At 37.1% G+C, this 14714-nt stretch overlaps 1 pseudogene; it reads right to left on the bottom strand.

The window, feature by feature from the left end:
- Positions 1-10525: 10525 nt before the first annotated feature.
- Positions 10526-14380, bottom strand: LOC120126230 (annotated as a pseudogene).
- Positions 14381-14714: the final 334 nt, after the last annotated feature.

Below are 14714 nucleotides of genomic sequence, written 5' to 3' on the forward strand. Positions count from 1 at the left end.
GATTTTCATAGAATGTTTGGGTTAGCTAGGACATGGGTCATTAGAGAGTTCCACATTTGTAGCGCTGGAATTTTGTTTTAATTTCTTTCAATTTGGTCACTAGTTGCATTTGTTTTTATTTTGGACTCTCTATTTTACTTTTATTTTAATTTACTCATTTCTGTTTTATTTATTTTTATTATTTTTTCTTTCACGATTTTAGTTTAAATATTTTTTTTATTCTTATTTTTTTAACTAACCCTTTTACTTTTTTATTTTATTCATTTTATTTTCTTTCTTTATTTTAATTTATTTTATCATTTTATTATTTTAATTTATTTTCTTTTTTTTACTAACTTTTAATTATCTCTGTTACCTATTTTATCTTAGAATTTTTTTCCTCGTATTTATTTTTATTTTATCATCTAACATTTTTTGGGTATTTTCAGTGGTAATTTTAATCGGTTAAAGGTAAGTAACTCGAATCGAATATTTTAAATTTAAATTTTTAATTTTCGAAATAAAAGACAACCGATAAATTAATTGGTACCGAAAGGGTGGTTCAACGCAGATCAGGTAAGATGGTGTCCGACCCACCTAAATTAGTTTTAAAATGGTTGGTGGCGACTTTAAAGCATTTAATCCAAGTCGAAGCCCAATTCCGGGGTCCAATCGAAAGACAGTTACGACAGCTTGGCGACTCTGTTGGGGACAGGTAAGTGAGTCATGCCGAAATTAATTTTCGGTTATCTTTTTTAGCGAAAGTTTTAAATTTTAATTTATTTATTCGATTCTAATTATTTACCTTTGATTATTTTTCAAGTAAATAGTTGTACTACGTTTTTTAATGATTTCAGATTTTTCAAAATTGTCATCTCTAGCTCTATACTCGAGCTCTGAACCCTTTTAAGTGGGTGTGAAAGTGACGCCTTCGTGTGAATTTATTCACCGTATGAGCCTAGCAAGTAACATTCGGGATTCATATACCTTATGCTTTCGTGTGAATTTATTCTTCGTATGAGTATATGGGAATGTTTCCTCTCGAGTTTAACTTAGTCCACATACGCTTGTAATAAGCTTAGGACGAAGGGTCTGGCAAGCCCAAGGGGGCACCGACAAGGAGAACTCGAGTACCTCTTTTAGAACCTAAACCGGGAGAGTACAGGGAATTAGAGCCCATCCCAAAACCTCATTTCCAAACCCTAGACTACTTTACTTCTTGCTTTATTTTCTGTTCAAAGCATGCGAACTAGACTAATATGCAGTTAGGATTTGTTTGAAATTAGCATGTGGGATAGAGATCATGTCCGGGTAGGAATAATAAGCATGTGGGGTAGATATCATGTGGGGTAGGATTTTTCATTTTTATTATTATTTTGATTTACCTCACTAACTCTTTTTATTTTTGTTATCTTTCATTTTGTTTTCATCATTCACATCATTTAAAAGAGGTGTTGATCCACCAAAAACGTGTTTGTTAAACATAAATAATCTACGTTAATGGACAAAGGGGTTGTAATACAAGAGATGAAATTGCAGAGGACAGTCTACAAGGCAAATGTATGTCACATTCAATCCAGAAGACGTGGTGCCCACAATTGAAGAGTATATCACTCTGCTGCATTATAAAGGACTCAGAATGAACCGGGTCTACATCAAGCACAATGAAAGTCTATCTTTGAAGAACTGACTGGCAAAGATTACAAGAGCAAGACGAGGAAAATGTTACTGACCCGGAAGCTCCTTTTAAAAACTACGAGAACAAGATGGCGAAACCCTAGCTGAGCTGAAAGCCATAGCTGACGAATTCAAGAAGCAAACTTCGGATAGTTTCTGTCGATGGAGGGCTCCAATGGTGTTGCTGTTAGGGAACAGACTCATCAGAAAGTGGAAGCTAGCGGCGTAGTCGTTCGAGACTTTTTTTTGGGCAAACAACTTGACATTTGTACGGTTCATCCAGAGAAGCCAGAGCGGTTCGACAGGTTATTTAACCGGTGACGGACGAAGGTGGGAGACTAGTCAACATATCAGAAGCTGTCAGGATATTTTTGTCTCTTAAAAGATAAAATACTTTTATCCACAATAAGGATTATTTCTAATAACATACATATTTTTTGGATTAATGCCTCGAACATTGCATGCATTATGTATCTAGACATATTTTGCATTTTGTGATTTTTCTTTACATTCGCATTAACTAACATAAACATGTCTCATCAAAAGGAGCAAATACTGGATATACCACCTCAAGCGTTGGACACACCCCATCCGCATAATACCCGTTTGAAGAAGAAGAGGATGAAAGCCAGAATTACACAAATCGAGGAGAATATGTTGAAACTACATAAAGAGCTAGAAGACAAGAAAAACCAGAGCAGTCGAAATACTCTGGAAACAATCACAAAGAACCAAGAGTCCTTGGTTGATCATATCGTTACCAAGTTAGCTAGCCTACAACAGACCAGTGCGACTGGGGCAAGTTCACCGGAAGGGGTAACTATACAACCTAACCCGCAAGTGGTTATCTCACCTGAAATCTTACCAGAACTTCGAGAGGACTCATCTGTTGCAAAAACGAAGCCCTCTTCCTCTGTATTTAACCCTAAGAACAATCCGGTTTATTACCATGTACCGAATTTGGACGAAGAGGACAAAGCAAAGAAGATGGAGGAAAAAATCAAATAATTGAATGACCAAATAAAGGTAGTCAAATGAGACCATGACTACCATGAAATCGATGTCGCAGAACTCAATCTAGTCCCGGACTTGGTTCTTCCTCCGAAATTTAAGTCCCTGGAATTCAAGAAGTTTGACAGGAACAGTTGTCCATCCGCTTACATCACCATGTTCTGCCGAAAGATGACAGGATATGGAGGAAACGACCAACTCCTGATCCACTGCTTCTAGGAGAGTCTGTCGGGCTCAGTCATTCGGTGGTACAACCAATTAAGCCGATCAAATATCAAGACCTGGAAGGACCTGGCCAAGTCATTTATGGAACAATACAAGCATATCAATGACATAAGGCCAGATCGAGTTATGCTACAAAGCATGGAAAAGAAGCATAACGAGATTTTCAGGCAATACGCACAAAAATAGAGGGATTTGGCTGTGCAAGTTCATCCACCATTGGATGAAAAGGAAACCTGAAAGCTCTTTGTGCAGACCCTGAAGGATCCATACTTCGGGCACCTGGTTGCGATCACATCAGGAAGCTTTTCAGACTTGGTTATGGCCGGAGAAATGATTGAGTCGGCCATAAAGCAAGGTAAAATTAAAGATGTGAAGGCCAGTAGGAAACCTCCTATGCTAGAGCGGGATGGAGAGATTAACAACATCAACCATGCCAGTAAAAGTGTTACGATCTCCAAACTGAAATCAACTACAGTTGTACAATCAGGTACTTCTAAACAAGATTCCAGAGAACCAATGAGGGAAAGGGAACATTTCGACCCTATTCTCATGACCTACAAAGAGCTTTACTATTAACTTCTTGACACCCATGTAGTGTCACCATACCCGGTGGAACCCATGAAGCCCCCATACCCCAAGTGGTATGATGAGAATGTGCATTGTGAATATCACGGCGGTGTCTCAGGGCACACAATTGAGAGTTGTTACGTATTCAAAAGAGTCGTACAGAAGATGCGTAACCAGAACTGGATCGACTTCAACAACTTGGGGGCATCCAAGTGAGGAAGATCATTTCATCATTCGAGGCATTCTGTTTGAACTTGTTTTTTCCCCCCAGTTTTTCAAGTTTTTATAAGAACATTTATGTTACTTTAATGATGACGAACAATGAATCACATTTGCAAACTTGCAATTCTTTGAATATCATTTGAATTAAGAAACTCTGTGAATGGTTCAAAGTTATGGATCTTTGACAAAGTAACATGTTTTAAAACAATGACCTTGACCTTACCTAGAATATACCCTCAAACGCCGTACCATGCTCTTGCAATTAAGCAATATAACATTTTCCTTTCATAAGGTGCGGACAACATGGGGCATTATTTGCATATGACATTACTATACTTTTTATTTAAGACATTCAGTGATGATAACGATCTTCACAGATGGAATAAGTCGAGTAGGTGGATCTAGTTTAGGTCAGTTGCTTGGAAATTGAACTTTAAAGATGAGATTACTTGACTTTAAAAAACACCTAGACTATAACAGGTTCTTCTTGACAATCTTAAGAAATTAAATCCGCAAAAACTGAGCTATTCCGCTAAGGCAATTGGTTATAGAGGAAACTCGAAAGCCCTGGCTTTATGAATAGATTGTGTTCAAACCATGACATTGCTCGGACACTTGGCAACTCGGTGTTTACTCCATTGCTATTGTCAGGCTGAAGACTTTATGATGAGATGAACCCTTCAGTTAACTTGATAAAACTGATTATAATATTAAGGTGTCCCTCTAAAGCAATTGGTTAAACTCCTCGGCTTTATGGATTCAGCTAGCCAGATAACGACAAATTAAATCAAATTTATCTAAGCAAGAAATTTTCGGTAATGATGGACTAAGGGAGTTAGAGAACACCTGTTATAGTCAACTACACACGAGCACTCAAGAATTTCATTTTTAGATCGATATTTTTTGCACTGCCTTTGTTAGAGGAGCCTACAAAACTTGTACAAATGGAAGATTTCAGAGGACCGAAATAAAAGGTCTAGTAATTGATCATGCTAGTTGCGTCATTTTGTACGCACCCAATTGAAATGCCAAAGCATATTGCGATATTTTAAAAAAATGACATTTTGGGTTACTGAAACCTTAAAAAGAATGCCAACCTAAAGCCAACTCATCCATTTGTACATTTGTCAAAGAGCTGTAACTCTGAAAGCATTAAAAGAGCTATTGATTCCTTTGATATTCTTTGAACTCATGTTTATAATTTGATTCAACTGCGAACAATATTGTATATCATTTTTATCATTTTCCCTCCTAAAACAAGAAAAAGGAGAAAAACATTTTCAAACAGAACAATCTCATATATGAAGGGTCTATAAAGCCCAAGCTTGAAAAAGGATGGGGCACGATCGATTCCATGGACCAGATTGGCAGACAAAACATGGGACTTCATCCAAGAGATAACACATATTTCACTCATGTTGCATCATCTTAGACATACTTAGGTGCATCACATTCATCATTTTAGCATACATGATTTTTGCAGCTTTTAGAGTTAAGTTTCGACTTCAAGATGAAGGATACTCGATTCGAAAGAACCTTTAAAGAATGATGGTGGTTTTTTAACTCAGTAGTGAGAAGCTACACCTCAACCGACTTGATATATCTACAGATCTCAGAGTCAATTTTGGATAAGTTCAAGAACCAATTCAGAACAAATCCAGTTCAACTCAACAATAAGCAGCATGTTTCCAGTTAATGTCTTCAAGCCATTTCAATTCCACAACGGAAGATATCCGACTGTCAAAATTTATCAGTGGGCTTTTCGTAAGAGGTGAGTATTCAAATATCGTCTCATTTGGTTCAGACTCGCTCAAAGGAACCACCTGAAGAACTATGACCAGCTTAGACCTGTGAAGGGAAGCCATTTTTAAAAAAAATATCATTTATAGCATAACTTAAGTCGAGAAGGGTTATATGCCAACCAAAGACTTTCGAGTTCGACTACGCTCAGCTCCAAGGCATATCATTTACAACATAGCTTAAGTCGAAAAGGGCTATCTGCCGAAGACCCTCGAGTTTGATTATACTCAGCTTCGAGGGCACATCATTTACAGCATAACTCAAGGCTAGAAGGGCTATCTGTCACCAAAAGACCTTCAAGTTCGACTACGCTCAGCTCCAAGGCATATCATTTGCGGTATAGCTCAAGGCTAGAAGGGCTATCTTCCAAAGACCCTCGAGTTCGATTACACTCAGCTTCGAGGGCACATCATTTACAGCACAACTCAATGCTAGAAGGGTTGTCTTTGACCAAAAGACCTTTGAGTTCGACTACGTTCAGCTCCAAGGCACATCATTTGCAGTATAGCTTAAGTCGAGAAGGGCTATCTGCCAAAAACCTTCGAGTTCGACTACGTTCAGCTCCAAGGCACATCATTTGCAGCATAACTCAAGGCTAGAAGGGTTATCTGCCAACAAAGACCTTCGAGTTCGATTACACTCAGCTCAAAGGCACATCATTTGCAGCATAGCTTAAGTCGAGAAGGGCTATCTGCCAAAGACCTTCGAGTTCGATTACGCTCAGCTCCAAGGCATATCATTTACAGCATAACTCAGGGCTATAAGGGTTATCTGTCACCAAAAGACCTTCGAGTTCGATTACGCTCAGCTCTAAGGCACATCATTTACAGCATAACTTAAGTCGAGAAGGGCTATCTGCCAAAGACCCTCGAGTTCGATTACACTCAACTTCGAGGGCACATAATTTATAGCATAACTCAAGGCTAGAAGGGTTATCTGTCACCAGAAGACCTTTGAGTTCGACTACGCTCTGCTACAAGGCACATCATTTGTAGCATAGCTCAAGGCAAGAAAGGTTATCTGTCAATAAAATTATCGAGTTCGGTTCCATTCAGCTCGATGGCATCTCAATCACACTATTGTTCGGCTGCAATCGAGGTTTTCAAGTCGAGAAGAAGACTTGGGTTAACTGTGCCTTAGTGACAATAAATCGTTTCCCGGCAGCATAACTTAAGTCAAGAAAAGCTATATGTCAACAAATACCTTTCGAGTTCGGTTTCATTCAGCTCGAGGGCTTATTAACCACATGGTGGAGTTAAATAATTATTTTCTAGTCGAATTTTCAAACCAAGGTCTTTAAACCGAGAAAAAGACCAAGGCAGATTACGACGAGAAGCCACAATCTGATTCAAATTTCGGACTACGATGGACTCGACTTCGCGATGGAGGAGCCATTTGCAACTCAATTCGGCATGGAGTTATTGAAACATTAGAGTCAATTTTCAACTCCATCGAACGAAAAGTGTGTCTTTTAATCTTTGCCTTATCCCCGTTACACGACTATGAGCAAAGAGGGGCATCTGTAGACACTACTTTTCACCCTGCAACTGCCAGCCGAGTTCCACGGTCAACTCGAAGAATCTTCTCGCCTCACGCCTCCCTACACATCATCAGAATCCTTGCCAACAACCAACAAACCCTCGTCAACAAACTAAATCCCGATGATCTCGAGATTTAGTGGAAACAACCCCTCTATCGAAGCTTATAAATACCCGCAAAAAATGAAGAATAGGGGGAGTTCTTTGGAAAACAACACGTACTAACCAAAAGAAAAAAACAAGAGAAGTTTCGAAAGGGGGTTTCGAAGAAGGAGGGAGGAGTTTACCTCTTGGTCTCGGTCGTCTGCGCTCCATCGGAGTGGAAGGAATCACCAAAGCCATCAAGGGTAACGTTTCTGTAAGGTTTTTATTTTGGGGTTTTCTGAATGAAATGAGAGATGAGAGAAAGCGGAAGGAGGCGAGAACATCTGAAATCCAAATGAAACAAGAGTTTTTGATTTTCATAGAATTTTTGGGTTAACTAGGACATGGGTCATTAGAGAGTTCCACATTTGTAGCGCTGGAATTTTGTTTTAATTTCTTTCAATTTGGTCACTATTTGCATTTGTTTTTATTTTGGACTCTCTATTTTACTTTTATTTTAATTTAGTCATTTCTGTTTTATTTATTTTTATTATTTTTCTTTCACAGTTTTAATTTAAATATTTTTTTATTTTATTCTTATTTTTATTTTATTTTTTTAACTAACCCTTTTACTTTTTTACTTTATTCATTTTATTTTCTTTTTTTTTTAATTTTTTTTATCATTTTATCATTTTATTTATTTTATTTTTTTACTAACTTTTAATTATCTATGTTACCTATTTTATCTTAGAATTTTTTTCCTCGTATTTATTTTTATTTTATCATCTAACATTTTTTGGGCATTTTCAGTGGTAATTTTAATCGGTTAAAGGTAAGTAACTTGAATCGAATATTTTAAATTTAAATTTTTAATTTTCGAAATAAAAGACAACCGATAAATTAATTGGTACCGAAAGGGTGGTTCAAGGGTGCTAATCCTTCCTTGACCGTAACCGACTCCCGAACCCAATACGTTTCTGGTACAACACAAATCAGGTAAGATGGTGTCCGACCCACCTAAATTAATTTTAAAATGGTCGGTGACGACTCTAAAACATTTAATCTAAGTCAAAGTTCAATTCTGAGATCCAACCGAAATACGGTTCCGACAATATGAAAATACGTTAACCGATGAGCAACTCTTTTATTTTATTTTCTTAAAAGGAAATATTTATTCATAAAATATGGGTCTTGTATAAGACAAAGCTGGCCAGGCCACGCCACGCTATCATTGTAACAAGACGATCCACAATCATGTCACCCAAACACGACCAAAATTTTATATTTCTGGGTTCTGCCTCTGGACACGGATGATTTAATGTTTCATGAATACACATTCTGCCGTTCATCATACAATCAAATTTCACATATTTATGTAATATATTTAACGATTTTTTTTATAAATAATTTCAATTTAATATATATATATATATATATATATATATATAATCTTCAGCATATTGATTTATAACCTAAATTTTAAATTAAAAACAGAGATAATAAGGCTACTTAAATATCCAACCAAAATGATGTAGTTTTAGGTTTTACTCTTTTGTTATTTTACTTTTTCTATTAGTATAGGTTGTCATCGGTTTTAGTGTTGATAGTATGTATTCTTTATCTTTTTATATTAGATCTAGTTTTTCTTTTAATTTTAAGTTTTTAATAAATATATATTTGTAACATATTTTTTATGTCTTTATGTTATAGTTTTTATGTTTTTCGGCATATTGTCGATATTGAGACTATTATTTTCCTTTATTATTTTTTAATGTTGGATTTTACATCACTTTGACTGATCAAAGTGGTCTTTATTTGTTATCCGGCTAATATTTCCTACCTTAGACTCTCAAGTTAAATTTTGATATGCGGTTTGCGTTCGTGGATAATTTTCTCATTCGCTTCATTATTATTTATGGTTTATTGGTTGTCTTTCAATAATTTGATACTCTTCGTGACTCGATGCAGTCTGATTTGTTTATATATATATTGTTCTAGTTTTTATTGAATTTTTAATTTTTTCTTTAGAATATCCTTGTATGATCTGAATAATTAAGTTTGTGTTAACAATTTTAAAATATATATATAATTATATGTTTAATTAGTTTATTTTATTATAATTTTTAAACTTTTCCTCTATTAAATAAAACTATGCTGATTTCTATATAAAAAATATCCAACCAAAATATACGACCCTCATTATAGACCTGTCGTTCTTAACTCTCGTTCGGTGTGACTTTTAAAATGCATTTTTAGCTAAATATATATGTATATATTTTGATTGCAAAATCAATGACAAATAGGTAAAATAAGAAGAAAAAAATTACGGTAAAAACGGTGGTTTCAAACCAACAACAAAAGTTAATATTTGTAATTTTTTTATTTTCAACTTTGTGTTTTGGAGAAAATTATAATTTTACCCTTATTAATACATGAGATTCACTCAATTATGTATTTATATTTTATTTTAATAATTTAATACTAACATCCTTAAAAAAAATTATTACTTGATAATTTATTTTAATTATTTAAAAGTAAATATAATTCATGTTTATATATTAAAATGTTAATAGTGAGTTATTATAAAATATACTTTTATTATAGTTTAAGTGATATATTTTATATATTATAGTATTAATAGGTGTAAATATGATTTAAATTTTATATTTTCAATTTACAACCTAATACCTATAATAAAAAATTTATCTCTTCAAAATTTCTTTTTAACAATATTTCTAAACACTTAAATTTAAACTACATTTCTATCCAACGCTTTAAAAGAAAAGCTCTGGCTTAGATTGTGACCCACCGTTCACTAACATAATGTGTCAGTATTATCAAAGGCTACCTACACTGTAAGTCAAATAATCTTTGACATGTGGCTCTGTTTCATTCGCTTAATCAAACTTAATCTTGTCATCTACATTAAAGGAAACCCAAGCTGCTTCCCAACAACTCCTTCTCCTTCATTTAATGCACTTAAAACACTGAGCCAATCTATGTTCCATCGGTGGCGCGTTGGTTTTACTCGCTCAGGTTCAGCGGCAGTGAAAAACAAGGTTTTGGAGACGAATGTTTACAGGGAAAATACTTGGTTTATTACGATAAACTGTAAAAAAGGTTAGAAATTAAGTTTCCAAAAGCTAACCTCAGGAGAAGTTATTGGATTAGTACGCTAACAAGGAGCTGTTTTTCTTTAAGATATCCTTAATCTAGGGTTTTTCCACGTTGACGGGTCGACCCGAGTCAATACCCGAACCACCACCCTTGCATTTGCGCAATCACCGGATAAGCTGATTCTCACCCATGCAAGGAGTCTATTGTCTATCCACGCGCGGTTCGTTCTTGACTCAACACCCTCCAACTCACTGAGTTGAACACAAAGACAAACGCAAAATGGGAAAGCTCTCTAGTTTTTACTCTTCACCACAAACCATCCAACCCTAATAAATGACTAAATACGCAAACACACTTCCTTGTTAAAAGTTAAAAAAAGAAAACCTCAAAATTACTGCTTTTTGCCACTCAACTTTCGCATTGAAAGGCAGCTTTAATCTTCTGGACGGTGCACGAAATCAGATTATTCACTGTCTCCACCGATTCCACAGTGACCTTGGCCGTCGGTAAACTGTTAACCAGTATCTGGAAAGCCACCGAGAGAAGTGATCCACCCATTGAGGTTGGCCCACCACGAGAGCCCGGAGGACCATCCGGGACGATAGCGAAACCCGATGGTAAGAGAGCTACGTAAGTCGAATCACCACCGTTCATAGCCACGTGCATAGCTGGGATATCAACGGGCGCGGACACCACAAGCAACCCCGCCGCATCGATGCATGTCTCCTGCAGTATCAGCATGCTGCTCTGGTTCGAGTTCATGGCCTACACCCAAAAGAAGAAAACAACAAAAACAGAAAGCTTTTGATCAGAAAACGCTAAAATGAAAGGTCAAAAAGGTTAAAAGCGTCATATACATTGACTTTTCAAATAAAGTTTTTTAATAAGCATACGTTACAGTAACATTTCATGAAATCTTTTTATCTTCATAGATAATTCCAAATTCCCAGATTTGTCGTTTCAGTTTGTCATTTTCGTCACTAAACTATTACCCTATTCGTCGCCAGATGTTTTTCTTATTAGAGATAGGAAAGGGTGGGAGGAATATTACACTGGCAAGGAGGAGGGAGACGCAGTTGCCGTGATCTTGGCCTTTGGCGATGTGGCTCATCTCTTGCATTGGACCACCATTGGACAAGATGTCCACGCTCTTACGAGTCATAACCCTAACATCCTCATCGACGTGCCCCACGTTCAACTTGTTCCATTTATGAACCGAGGAAACGCATACTCCGGCATAGAAATTATCCGTTATACGCTGTGCTAGCTTTAACATGTTTCGTCTCCCACCTGCAGTTATCCCTACAACAAAAAACACAATGCAAAGTTAAAAAAAATCGTCAGACACACACACACATATATATATAGCATATATATCAGTTACCTGTGTGATCTCGAGTAGGAACAGTGGAGGACATAAGGATAGCAAGGCATTCGCATTGGCATTGAAGGGTGGCGACCCAACGTTGGGCACCAAACGCCATGCCCGAGCTCAGCAAAGGGCAGTAGAGTTGGTGAACTTGACTCTCCTCATATTCGGCATGTTCCACCCATGTCACCTGTGTTTTGACCATTGCATGCATAAGTTTTGACTAATTACACTAACAATCATTGGAATAATTACATTAAATAAAAAAAATACTAATACAATTCTGTATAATATCATTGTTGACAAATAAGACTAAAAAAAATACGAGGCAAGTCTTGAAAATGACTCAAAGATTGGGCTTAATGAAAGAAATGGTATCTTCTTTCTCTACCACTGTGGCTTTGTTCCCTGGTTGTGAGGCATTACAAATTGAAAGAGGTTTGAATAATGGAGAAAATCAACCTTTTTTTTGAAGATTTCGAAGGAGCATCGGGATCTGTACTATGTTGACTTAAAAGGAAGGGGATCCCGGTTTAGAGTAGGAAAACAAGCACATCAACCAGGCGCTGGAACCAGGTCATACGCAGTTACATGCCTTAAATGTAGCTGGCTACATTGGGATAATCTAGGAAAAATATCGGAATAGAAACATCAAATTAATTGTTTATTGATTCAACAGGATATTTTTATTTTGTTTAAGCAGACCCATTTGTTGAAACTTGTGTAAGAAACGTTCAAATTCTTTAAGAATGGGGAGTTAAGGAGTTCGTTTGAAGCATGAAAACCATTGACAGTGTAATCACTAGACAAATTAAGACACAAGATGCTTTAGAGGCATGAGCCCTGAAGTTGGGGCTTCGTAATGCAAATTCCCATGTATTTTTTTACCTTGGAGTATCCATTGGGCATATCTTGCACGACACATCCAGAAGGGAGCCTCCTGCAGTTCACAAACGAGAGTGTACCCGAAGTTTCTCAGATTGTGTCGACTGAGACATCAACGACCGCCCAAACCCCATCGGCATTCTGTTTGCAGAACCTTATGAAATTGACCTCGCGAACCGAAACCAATGGAGAAAGGACTTAGAGCTCAGCATGCATCTATAACAAACGAAGAAAAGATCATCACAAGGCGTTGTAATCGAGGAATGATAATTAACTATGGCTTGAAGATTAACCTACCAGTTGAAGTGCACCGTTTCTGGTTCCTCTAACGCCACTAGATATTACATCAGTGGTCGATGTTCTGGCAATCATACAAGAAAACATCTCCGACCAACGATTCTATGTAAAATAAAGAGATTGAAAGTTAATTCCAATGGCTCGAACTTTTAAAAAAAGTGATAAGCAAATGACTCACCGAGTCCATCAAGGTCTCAACAAGGTCTAAACTGTTGATAATCACTACCCCAGATACACGAGAAGCCTCGGTGACAAAACCATTTGATTTCATGGCAATGCAAGGAGTGAAAGTCCTCAAGTACTCATCCTGATTTAGCATTTCCCTTCCACCTTCCGAGCTCCTAAACCAAAGTGGTTCATCTGTCCTTGTCATCTTAATCAATCATCCATGACAGCCAAAGCGAGTTCCAAAAACATTGATCTTTCGGCTGATCTATCGACACCGGTAATAGCTGTTTTCGGTCTATTAGGATGAACCGCAGACCCAAAATCAAGCCCCAAGGGCAATGTTGTGATTAAACCCCCGAAACCATTGTTGTCGACCCCGAGTTCCAAACTCGAGTTCGACAATGGAGGTGCAACCGAAGTGGCTACTGTCAAAATGGGTCGCCCTAGAAACTTGTCGGCTAGCGCACAAACTCGATCTAACTCCTCCTTCAAACGAGCGTTCTCGACCCTAAGATGTTGCTCGTCGAGGGATATGTCACCGATAATTGCCGGACCCCTATAGTTGGTGCACATGGGGTTCCTCATAGCGTCCCTTATAGACATGTTCTCGGCTCGAAGCTTATCGTTTTCTTGCCTGAGCAAAGAGTTCACATGGTATTCCAATTCGGTCTGAAAAAAAATTATCAAATTGTAAACCTTACAAAAACAATCAAATTCCCCAAAGGAAGATTCTTTAAAAAAAGCGTACCTTCATTTGAGTACGGCAGTTTTGGAACCAAAACTTAACCTGTCTGGTTTCCAAGCAAAGCTTTCTGCTAAGCTTCAATCTCTGTTTCTCATCGGGATGAGGACACTCCTTGAAGAGACTAAGACAAAACCAAAGCTTGGTAAGATGATAGTTGCAAAATAGAAAAAAGTGTTCCGTTAGAGATATGAAATTATACGCTTCGAGCTCTTGGATTTGCTGACGAGTGTGTCGGTGGTATCTCTTCTTTCTCGGAGGCTTGTCGGCGGCGTCTTGATTATCACCGGAAGCTCCATCCAAGTTATAGCTTCCAGATCTGCTGATCTCATGTTCTTCTTCTCTGTTTCTTCTCCCAACACTTCCCTCGAAATTCTCTCGCATTAGTCTGCTCCCAAGATCCCCTTGATTATCTATATCCCGTTGTTGTTGCCAAAAAAAAACATCACATAACCCAGATCAGTCATAAACAACAACAAACGACAACACCGGTCGTCATGTTGTTATTGCTGTAAGGGATGTCTTCAACGATTCTTGCACCCCCAGATCCTTTATCAGAGCTATTATCAAGAAATCCCCCAAAACTCATGAAATAATCGTGTTCTATAATCTGTCAAGCACACAGCTTTTGATCTTGGTTTCTCTCTACAAATTTACAAACACTCTTTCTAACTACACTTCCATCACATAAAAAAAGAATCTATGAAACAGTGTTCCTTATAAAACAAGATACAAAACCAAACTAAGGAGAGCGGATAGAGGAGACAAAAGAATGAACTACAAACAAGCGATTGTTAATGGAGAGAAAGAAAGAGAAAAAAGGCAACCCTGTGTGTTTATTACAGATTAGCTCTTCGTTCTCTATTCCTCTCTCTCTTTCTCTTTCTCTTTCTCTTCAAATCTATTTAAGGAAAAAGAAAAGCTTTTGGGGTTTTGGATTTAGTATCTGAAACCCTGAAAATGAATGGTCTGAGTGTTTCAAAGAGAGTGAATGGGGAACCCTAGTTTCATTTTTTTTTGGCTTAGAGTGTGT

Source organism: Hibiscus syriacus, unplaced genomic scaffold, assembly GCF_006381635.1.
Source record: "Hibiscus syriacus cultivar Baekdansim isolate YM2019G1 unplaced genomic scaffold, ASM638163v2 tig00001349_pilon, whole genome shotgun sequence".
NCBI classification, from domain to species: Eukaryota; Viridiplantae; Streptophyta; class Magnoliopsida; order Malvales; family Malvaceae; genus Hibiscus; species Hibiscus syriacus.